The sequence below is a fragment of the Mus caroli genome, chromosome 8, assembly GCF_900094665.2.
Source record: "Mus caroli chromosome 8, CAROLI_EIJ_v1.1, whole genome shotgun sequence".
Classification (NCBI taxonomy): Eukaryota; Metazoa; Chordata; class Mammalia; order Rodentia; family Muridae; genus Mus; species Mus caroli.
In genome coordinates, this window is record NC_034577.1 from 4,889,135 (window position 1) to 4,900,073 (window position 10,939).

Below are 10,939 nucleotides of genomic sequence, written 5' to 3' on the forward strand. Positions count from 1 at the left end.
AATCCTGTTTATCTCTTGATAATGTATTACAATAGGAAAGGTATACTCTGAATATCATCCCTAACATCTGTGAAATAATTGCAAATTAAAACTATGCACAACAATCCAGGAAGCCACCTAGTACTTTTAAAGTCCATAGAATCAAAATCAATTTACTTAACACAGACACACACAAAATTTGCTGTGGAGTCTATATAATCATAATTATTCTTACAAACTACTTTACACAGCTTCTTATAAAAACAATGTGATTGAAAGTCTGCCATGGTGGTGGAGAAGGAAAAATGCGTTTATGAGTTCAGTCGTTTGATCAAAATCATAATAGATGTGGGGAGGCAGGAGTGGGTGAGTGGGTGGGTGGGTGGGTGGGAGAACACCCTCATAGAAGCAGGGGGAGGGGATGGAATAGAGGGGTTCAGGGGGTGGAAATGAGGAAAGGAGATAACATTTGAAGTGTAAATAAAGAAAATATCTAATAAAAATGATGAAAAAACTCATAATATATGTAAATTACTGGTCCAGAAAGGAAAATGTAGCTATGATTTGGTGATATTGGACTTTGAATTGTGTCAGACTGGTTCTCCTTAGAATTTCAATTTCTTTTTCTCAGTGAGATGAGAAAGTTTCCATCATTATAACCTCCCAGCTCCAGTCAGCAAGTGGAGAGGGCAAGTGGAGCCAGCCAGGCACTCAGAGGTTCCCATCCTCTTAAGGATTCGCTTCTGTATCATGCTGTTGGCATTACAAAGTGTGTCAGGAGTAGAACACAGACTAGAACAGTTACTAGCTCATAATACATCATGGTGTTCATCTCAGCCACACAGCCAGTGGCCTCAGCAATCTCAAGCAACCACAGCCCTGGAAATAGGAAGTCTCAGCTCCAACCTACCGAATGAAAGGTTCTCAAGAGGGAGTTGGGGTTAGCATGTTCTCCACACAGCTGTGAGGGGCAAAAACACCTCTCCACAAAAGTTACTAACCCCCCCCAAGAGAGCTGAGGATGATGTGGCAGTAAAGAAGCATGTGCCAGAGGGGCACTTTGAATTTGTTGGAAAACCTAAACAACCATCATGGACAACTGCATAGGCTCTATGAAAAGTCGGAGCATGGAACTTCTGTCATCCAGCAATCCCACCTCTCAATGCACAGCCCAAGGACATGAAGGCCAAGGACATATCTGTATGTCCATGTCTGCATACCTGTCCTACTAGCCAAATCACAGAATCACTAAGTGTCTATCTAAGGTGAACAAATAAAGAAACATGGCACACATGCATGATGAATACTTTTCAGCTTTTTCAATGGGGAATGACAGACTGTGGTCAGACAGGAGGTGGTAGTCAACATTATCAGGTAGTTGCTGTTGTGGTGGTTGTTGTTTTGGCTTGTTTTTTAGATCACTTCACAGGTAGTGTGACACTCCACAGCAGGGTGCCTTCCTAACATGTATAAGGTTCTGGGTTCTATCTTTAGCAATGGGACTGGGGGGAGGAGGGCAGCAGAAAAAAAATTATTAAATGTTTTCACTATAAAAACCTACTTGAAGCAGTATGTGATTATCTTCATTTAATTATTATCCTTTGTATACATTGTAACATCACTGTATCCCATTAGGATATAAGATTGTAATTAGTCAATATGTAATGTTTTAATATGGCAATGTTTTGAAATTGGTCCAGCTCTTTAAGTGTATTCCTAACTTTATGGCAAAGGACCTGGTGAGCTGAAGCCCAGCTAGGCTGTATCCTCCTCATTTGTGACACCTGTAGCTGTAAACGTTTTTCTTTCAGTCAAGTTCTTTCCAGGTCCTGAGCTACCGCCCATTTACCCCATTTTCTAGCCATGTAAGTCAGCCCCCAGAAAGCTCTCAAGGTTTTTTGTTACTCAGCTTGTTTTTTATTTCAGTGTCACTCTGGGACAGACTGACACATTGTCTGATAGAGTGTGTCTTCACACTCCTTAGTTTCTCTAAGCCAGCATCTTCCAGACTCAGACCACCTTGAACACACAGGACAAATTAACTCTCTCTTAAACACTTTGTATTCACTACTCCTTTGTAAGGAGTATTCCTGAACTCAGAATTGGCCATGCCACATGCTTCTAGTTGTTGAGACCCCATTGCTAATGCCTCCTCCTCAGAGAAAAACTCCTTGACCACATAAACAACTAGAGCTGTATCTCTGTGTTTCAGAATTGTTCTTTTTGTTAATTCATTACTCCCTGCAATGTTTTGTCTTTTTTTTTTTCTTCCTAATCACTTTAGCCTTTTTGGACAAACACATAAACTCCAGTAAGCCAGGGACATTGTCAGCCTGAATAACTGCAGTATCCCACCAAACAGCACTTCATCCTGAAGACTGATATATCCCAAGCACTTTTGTTCAGCCAATGAACATCAGCAGTGTTTCATTAATTACACCAGCAGGAACTCTTCATTGAGAGTAACTGAAGTTATCTCAACCGAAGTCAGAGTGTTTGTGAAAAGACCCATGCCCATCCCAAAGAAAATCCAGTATCAGTAAGCCTTTGGAAGAATTTGAAATACCACTGGTTCCCAAATATACATCACTCCCCAGGTCCATGTGCCAAACAACATGAAGCCAATAGCTGGTCCTCTTGAACCTAGTACAAAAAATCATTCATAATGATCCTAGCACCATAGTTTAAAGAGCAGCCATGCCTTGATCCAACCACATGAAGTTCCAGCAATGGTAGAAAGTAGAAAGGAGAGGGGCCATGAAGGGACGTTGTATTTTATTAATGTACAAATTCATCAATAACTATTTAGGTATATGATGAAAGGCTGGAGGTGGAAAGGGAAAGACAAGAAAGGTGAAGAGTTGAACAGAAAGCAGCCCAGCCTGCAGCCCAGCTGAGCAGGACTGAGTCTGATCATTAGGTACCCACTGATACGCACTGAGTGATAACATGGTGCTTAGGGAGAGTCATCAACTGTACTGCCATGCTTCCACAGTACAAAGCACAATCCTATCACCTAAACATCTAAAGCTGATGCCCTGGCACAGGACTCTTCTCTCTGAGCCTCAGCCGATCCTCAGTAAAAATGAGGGGAAGAGTGGGCTGCATCGAGGGCTACTCACAAAGAGAACCTTCTACAGCACCCAAAAAGTGGTCCATGCTCACCTTCCATGCTCATGTTTTTTTTCCTGACTTTACGTCTGGGTGATTGGCAGAGTGTCTGGGGCAACCTAACTATCAAAGAAAGCATCAACTCGACAAAGTGCCACAAACTGAACGGTTGCCGGAACAGACTAACGAGCCATCTGCGAATGTACCCTGTCACCGGAAATGCTAGACACACTTCAGTTTCTCTCAGATACACTTCCACACATTAGTGGAAATGCTGTCATCCTGACATACAAGTGGCACTCATCAGGATGTGTGTGTGGGTTTGGGTATAAGAAAGATAAGAGCTTTTCTTATAAATGGACATGTGGTGAGATCAGATGCCACCGTCTCACTGTTCATTCTCCTCCACCCACACATGGATGCTCTAGGCATCTCTTGAAGGACCCATCCCTCAGCAATGCTCACTGACAGCCTTGGGCACCCACTGTGCAGACAGACAAGGTCTGTAGAATCGACTCCAGACAGAAATATTCGGAGACATACTTTAAGTGAGCCTGTTTCTTCAGATGCCAAGGCAGATGATTGATGGTAGCCTAGGGAAACAGACGAAGGGGAGGGGACCTGGAGAAAACTGCAAGGTCACTTTGAAACTGCACAGGGAGCTGTCCCTGCAAAGACGCAGCCAGATCACAGGAGAAACACCCAGATAGATCTCTGTTCTTACACTTCTAAAAAGATCTCACCTTCCACAGAGTCACAATCTAATTTGAAGTCACATTATTAGCACCACAGGAACTCTACCACAAAACACTCCCTTGCTTACACTCAAGTCACCACCAAACAAGTACATGCAACATGCTTCTGTGGCATGGGAGAACGCAAACACCTGCATGAGTAATTACTAGCAACTTGTGACTTTCAGTCCTGTGACTCTGCGCCATCTCAGACAAACACATTTACTGCTATGTTAGCCAGGACAGCAGAAGTCAGAGACTCGATGGAAATCACAGTCTATGAAGGAGGCTGTAGCAGAAAGAACTATCAGACATTCAAGGAGTGATGAACACTGTCCAGGAATTTGCAGCTACCTGGAAAATGTACTGATGTTCACAGTCTCCTACCACAAAGAGAAAACCCTCCAAAGGACATCAAGAAATAAAGATTTCAAGATTCTCTTGTCTTTAGCCTGCTTTAATTGCTACTTTATTAGTCTCTACATTTCGTGTAAGTTTTACTGAATGTCTACCCACTTGTTTCCCCATGCCAAGTCTTCCAGAGCATGCCCATTCACCCTTCTCTCTAGTCACTTGAAGTTTCTGTTTGAAATGGTGGTTTGAGCCCCTTTCTTCTCAGCCACTCGGAGCCTTTTTTCCTCTAGGTCTTGAAATTTCTTCAAAACGATTTCAAACAGTAAATATTTTTATGGTCAAACAGAGACGATATGTGTATATTTTTTAAGTTCTAGAAGTTTTAATTGCTGTTACAAATTGAAACATACCCACATTAATACATCTCATGTGTGGATATAGTAGAATCTGGTTAAGTTGCTGCTAGTGGAAGGGAAGGGGCTCTCCCATCAGACTGCAATAATTCAACAAAATTGTATGAGGTTCAAAATAAGAAGCACTAAAATATGAGATTGACAATATATTCTTTTACATAATCAGTAATGGCCCATCCCAGGAAATGCTCTAGCCTTTAATGAGGGGCACTGTGTTTATTCTCACAGCTGGCAGCCCAGTGGATTACTGACTTTGATTTTCATAAGACTTTCCTTTGCAGGCCATTCTAGTTTATTTCTCTGTTGCTGCGATAAAACACTGGCCAAAAGCAATTTGAGGAGAAAATGGTTTACTACAGGTTACAACCCAGCATGGAGAGAAGCCACAGCAGGAACCTGGAGACAGGAACCAAGACAGAAGCCATTAAGGAATGCTACTTGCTGGCTTTCTTAACTCAGGACCAACCGCTTGCCCAGGGGTGGTGCTACCCACAATGTGCTGGGTCTTCCTACATCAACTATCAATCAAGACAATGCCTCCCACCCCCTACCACAGATCTGTCTAGAAGCAAATTGAGACAACCTATCTATTAAGGTTCCTATTTTCAAGATGACAGTCAAGAAGAGCCATCACACAGTCACAACTGGCTATCAAATGCAAAATGGTGTCATTAAATATGTGGCGATGGCAAGTTCATCTCACTTCCCTGAGTCCATCAAGGTCCAAGAGGCTAGACAGAGCTGAGAAACCACAGCTGCTGGCATGACTCCAGAAACAGGCTGTTCCTGTAACTTTTGTCCTGAGTTCTCCCTGACTGTACTTCATTCGGTGGCTTTGTTCTCAGCCACTAGAACTTTAATGGTTTTCCCTAATCTTATCCACCCTTCTGGGTAATAGGCATGGCTTTGTCTTCAGCTTCACCAAGCATCAACTCCTTCTGATGAACTGTATTTCTTAGGAACTCTGTGAAGGAGAATTTTTGTTGGGGGGAGTTGATCTAAGATGTACCTTTAAAGTTCTACTGGAAAACTAAGGTTTCTATCTGCCTGAGAATGCAGAAGAGTCAAGATTAAATTATCCAGCCACTGGGGATCTGAATAGACTGTGGTCAGGCTCCACTCTAATGTGAAGTCAGAAGGGCCCAACCTGCCAGACATCAAAGTCACACTCATGATGATCCAGGGTATTAACTCTCTGGGATCCCTGCTGGTTTCATAGAAGTAAAAGCGGGAACTAAAGTTAATATTCAACTGTGATCCAATTTGCATTAGAGTCCTAAGGAAGATAATATTTATTTTATTTTACCTTCTTTTCCACACCAGCAGCTCTACAACTGCATCACTGTTGAAAATATGCAAGTAGTCACAAATTAATAAGCAAGTGTTTTTTTTAAAACTGAGAACGTAACCAGTATATTAAAAATAACAACACAATCGTGACCCCTAAACCCCATGATAAACTGAAATTTTCGATAACAGCTAAGGAAGGTAGATCTGAACTGGAGAGATGGCTCTGTCAGCAGAGTGTTAGCCCTACGGGCATGGGCACCTGATTTCAGTCCTCAGAAACTATATTAAAAGTTGGGCAATGTGGATGGTGTAAGCTTGTAATCCCAGCTCTGGGGGTACAGAGAAAGGAGATCCTGGGGTTTGCTAGACAGACAGCCCAACCTAAATCAGTGAGCCCCAAGCCAGTGAAAGACTCCGTCTCTAAAAACAAGGCAGATGATGCTAGAGGAATAAGACCCACAGTTGATGTGTGGCCTGTGGTGTATACACACAAACACACACACACACAGAGCATACCTGTGTTGTGGTCACAGGGACACCCTCTCAGAGCTGTGTAACCAAAGAACATTTTTTCCTGTGATGTCTCCTTCGCTTTGATAGTCTCCAGAGTCATCCAAGCACCAGAACACAGGTTCTGAAAACTAACAACACTGTCACAGTGCATACCAAAGCATGACGAAGGTTTTCCATTGCGGGCTTGCTGGTGTGCTCTGCTGTGCATTCCCAGTCTCGTCGAAGACCAGACATGAATTTCATTTTCCTAACTGAATTCCTGAATATCTCCCGGCCCAGAAGGAGGGAGCCTTTCTGGTCTCCACTCTGTCTCGTGCTCCGAGTTTTAAACAAACGTGTGAGGTTTATTCATGAATCTCCCACAGAAAGCGTGATGCATAATAACCATTCTTAGGAAGTCAGTGGATAAAACTACTGCACCGTTTATTTGTACTGCTCTTATCCTGCTTAAATAGGATTGGACGTGTCAGCCTCTTCTTGTCTCCTAACCCAGAATGCTGAATAGCAATTTCTGCTTCTGTCAAACCAGGTTACTGTAAAACTACTGGTGGATTAAGACTGTACTCTGTCTAACTACTAAGTCTGTGACTAAAATTGCCCCATGAATATATAGAACTGCGGGCCGAGATAACATATTTTACTATTTACCAGCGTAACAGCTGTTGTGATGAAGTTTTGGGCTTTCTATATTGGGCACAATTTCAGAGTGGGTGGAAGAGAGCTGGGTGGGCATGCTAACCCCACCCGCTGAGCCCCGACTTCCTCATAGCCACACATGGTATTTAAGCCACAGACTCTCCTTGTACAACTAAATGAAGTCCACATTTGCTGGGATGGGGCACATATCATATTATTTTGAGTGTTCACAACTATTGGCAAGCAAAGGGTTTTATTTTCTGAACAGTTATATCCAGTTGGGGCCACAGAAATGGAATTTTCTAGAAATTACTGTCTCAGAATGTATTCATAAAGAGACTACTATAGGAAAAAAGCTATTATTGCTAGCCAGTTCATCTTATTACTCTTTTTTATATGTACTAACATTAAAATAATTTATATTTTGAAATTTTTAATTTTCTAACATAATTAGGAAATTTTAATTTTGTAATTCCAAGATTTTCCTAGTTTAGCAAGTATTTGTGTTTTGTCCAAAGCATTTTTGGTTAGGTAATCTCAAAGAAAAAAAAATCCTTCAGATTTTCAGAAAGCAAAGATGCTTTTATTTAAAATGAACATTGCTTCGAGGGAGTTGTGACTTTCACAGTGAGCCTTTGTCAGAGGAAAATTCTAATCACTTTGCGAGCCATTTCACAAGAGTTCATAACAGTCAGACATACGTGACCTTCCAAAGTTAGTTTATTTTGGATTATAGCTTGATTCCCCCAAAGGTTTGGTTATTTAACAAGGAATTACTACTGACTTAAACAGGTTCACAACAGACCCTAAGTGTGCTATGCCTGCCACACCACACATACCAAAAGGCTAGAGAACCTATAAACGTGAGACTCATTTTAACCTGATTCGAAACGGTTTCCAAAATGGCTCCGCTAATCCTCACACGACTACCCACAGCCTCAGTTCAGAATCAACAAGATCCTCAGCTTATTTAAGCTTGAAACTTGAGAAAATAATCTCACCCTCTATTGGGACCCCAAATGCAGCTGTAAGTGTCCCTCTGAGACCCACATGGGGTCGGTAGACAACTCACTAAAGGAGTTTTATTAGCATTAAATTTATTTAATTTTGAAGGGATTAGATGAAATGTTAGCATAACTTACTGCAATCCACATTCTGCAATCAACAACCTGCTGCCATTACCTCTTCCAAGAAAATGACCATGTATTTGGGGAATAACTGACTCTGTACGATCAACATGTTTTTCAGCATTTTTTTTTTTGGCAAGGAACAGTAGGAGAAAGATGATGAATAATTTGTGGGGGGTTTTTTCCAGCTTACTGGCTTCTTAATAATCTAAGGCATCCGTGAATCGCATAACCCGTTTAAAGGCCAATCTATGCCTTTTTCTCATTGCTGTCTAAAAAGAAATTATTTTTCTGAATTTATTACTCAAATCGATGCTCATTGCTGGGCTTAAGAGATGGGGTCCTAAAAACACAAATGCAATGTACAAAAACTTTCAAGTTTCAATGGAGTGTTTAAGAGATTTTTTTTCTAACTCATAGCACAGTAGGAAAAGTATTAACCCTTTCAATAAGGCCCTAGGGCTGAATTTTTAGGAAATAATTTGGCCAGAACCTTTGTAGACAGTACCTCAAACACACAAATAATATTGATGAAGGTACTTTTACTGGTCTCTGCATGGTGAGCCTTCCTTGTGTTTCAGATCCCCATGTGTGATGGACACAGTATTTCCATAGATTATTTTTCCAGTCAGAAATTGTGATTTGTGAGAAAAGCAGCACCTCACAGAAAGACAAGTACCTGCCAGTTCCATACCAGTCAGAGCCGGCTTCTGACGCACAGGAGGCTGGCGTCTCTGCACAGCGTCCATTCAAGCTGGCTTCTGACAGCCTTGAGCCTGCTGCCAGCATCAGCTGCGTGCCAAGCCTATCAGTGGTCAGGCTGGCAGCCCTGGAATAAAACAAAGACCAGATTACTGGCCTTGAAAGTATCAAGAGGGAGGGGCCGCTGCTTAGAAGGCATTTAAATTATCTTTCTGCCTTTCCTAACAAGATTACCCATAAGAGCCCTCCTGGGAAACCAGCTCCTTTCCCCCCCTGGACCTCTCTGTGCCCTGCTTAGAAAGATCTGGAAGTAACTATTTCTGATATCCGACTACCCCATTTGCCATTTCTAAAGAGGATATTGTTGGACAGCTGAGCACTGCACTGGGAGACTGATACGACACACCCGTCATCCAAAAGCTTGGCCACTTTTCTAAATTCAAATTCAGGGTCCAAGTGTTTGCCACTAATTGGCACAGGGTTGTGCTTTTGTGGGTATGTGCATCAACACAGCAAGCTAACAGAGTGAACGGAAGGCAATAGCCTACACTACATTGGGAGACTGGTGGAGTCAAGAAAGCCAAGAGATTTGCTGGTGAGTTTTCATCCTACAGAGAACCCATCATCACCTTCCCCCATTTAAAGATGGCTGCCTTAAAAAGGTGTGAGGGTTACAATACCTCAGTAGCAAGGGTGTGATGTAATTTGTTCTAGATACAGGCACTTAGCTCCCCACTTCCAGTTGTATGTGTCACTGACAGGGGTCACTGGCTTTTACCTTTTCATGGCAGACAGCTCCTCCCCATGTGCCAGCTTCGTTCTAGTAATGATGGTGTCTTAGTTGGGGTTGCTAGCCCTGTGATAAACACCAGGACCAGGGTGATGGTTTGCATATACTTGGCCCAGGAGTGTGGCACTATTAGGCAGTGTGGCCTTGTTGGAGCAGGTGTGTCACTGTGGGTATGGGCTTTAAGACCCTCATCCTAGCTGCCTGGGAGCCAGTCTTCTCCTAGCAACCTTCAGATGAAGCTGTAGAACTCTCAGCTCCTCCTGCATCATGCCTGCCTGAATGCTGCAATGCTTCTGCCATGATGATAATGGACTAAACCTGTGAACCTGTAAGCCGGCCCCAATTAAATGCTGTCCTTATAAGAATTGCCTTTTCACAGTGTCTGTTCACAGCAGCAAAACCCTAACTAAGACAGATAGCATCACTCACATGGACTGAGCCCTCTCCCATCAACCACTAATTAAGACAATGTCTTACAACTGGATGTTTTAGAACATTTTCTCAACTGAGGTCTCTCGTCCAGTCAACACAGAGCTGCCCAGAACAACTGATCCCTTTTCAATTTGACACAGAAACATTACCAGTATTAAGCCACAACCTTTCCTTTCTTATCCATCCCCAAGATCTCACATTAATATGAACATAATTTAAAATATTTCAAATTGTCAAAGTTCCACAATCTTTAAAAATGTAATCTCTTTAAAATCCAAAGTCTTTTAAAATTCAGTCTCTGACCTGTGGGCTACTGTAAAGTAAAAAATAAAATAAGACAAAAATTTTAAATACTTTCTTACTTCAAGAAGAAAGGGCCAGGTGCCAGTTATAATCTGAACAAAGAAAAACCAAACTCCAACAGTGTAAATGACTCAACTCCTAACTATTTCGGATTCACTCATGGTCTTCTGGGCTCCTCCAAGAGGCTTGGTTCACTTCTCTGACTGCCCTCTGACTCCTAAAACACAGATTATCTGCTAGGCTCAGTCTAGCTCCACTTCACACCTGCTGCTACCCTTGGCAGTCATCCCATGGTACTGGCAGTTCCAAAATACTAGAGTTTTCTGCAATAAATGGGCTACACTTTCACCAATAGCTTTTCTGGGAGTCTCTTCAGGACTCCAAACCTGCCACCGTGCCAAGCCTCACCTGCTCTTCTCCATGACCCCTTCATGCCTTCAAAACCACTTCTTACTCACCCATAGTTTCTTACCTCCTGCTGACTAGTATCCATTGTCCTAACAAGCAAAGGATTTACTTTATCAGTTCTGGTCTTTTTTTTTTTTTTTTTTTAAG

The 10,939-nt window shown here is 42.2% G+C and overlaps 1 long non-coding RNA gene across 1 annotated transcript in view; it reads right to left on the reverse strand.

The window, feature by feature from the left end:
• LOC110300944 overlaps nt 1–10,939 on the reverse strand; it is a 415,664-nt gene that overhangs the window by 346,117 nt on the left and 58,608 nt on the right. Inside the window, exon 2 of the long non-coding RNA XR_002378648.1 lies at nt 8,837–8,986. This is a non-coding gene — a long non-coding RNA (uncharacterized LOC110300944). The remainder of the gene's footprint in view (nt 1–8,836; nt 8,987–10,939) is intronic.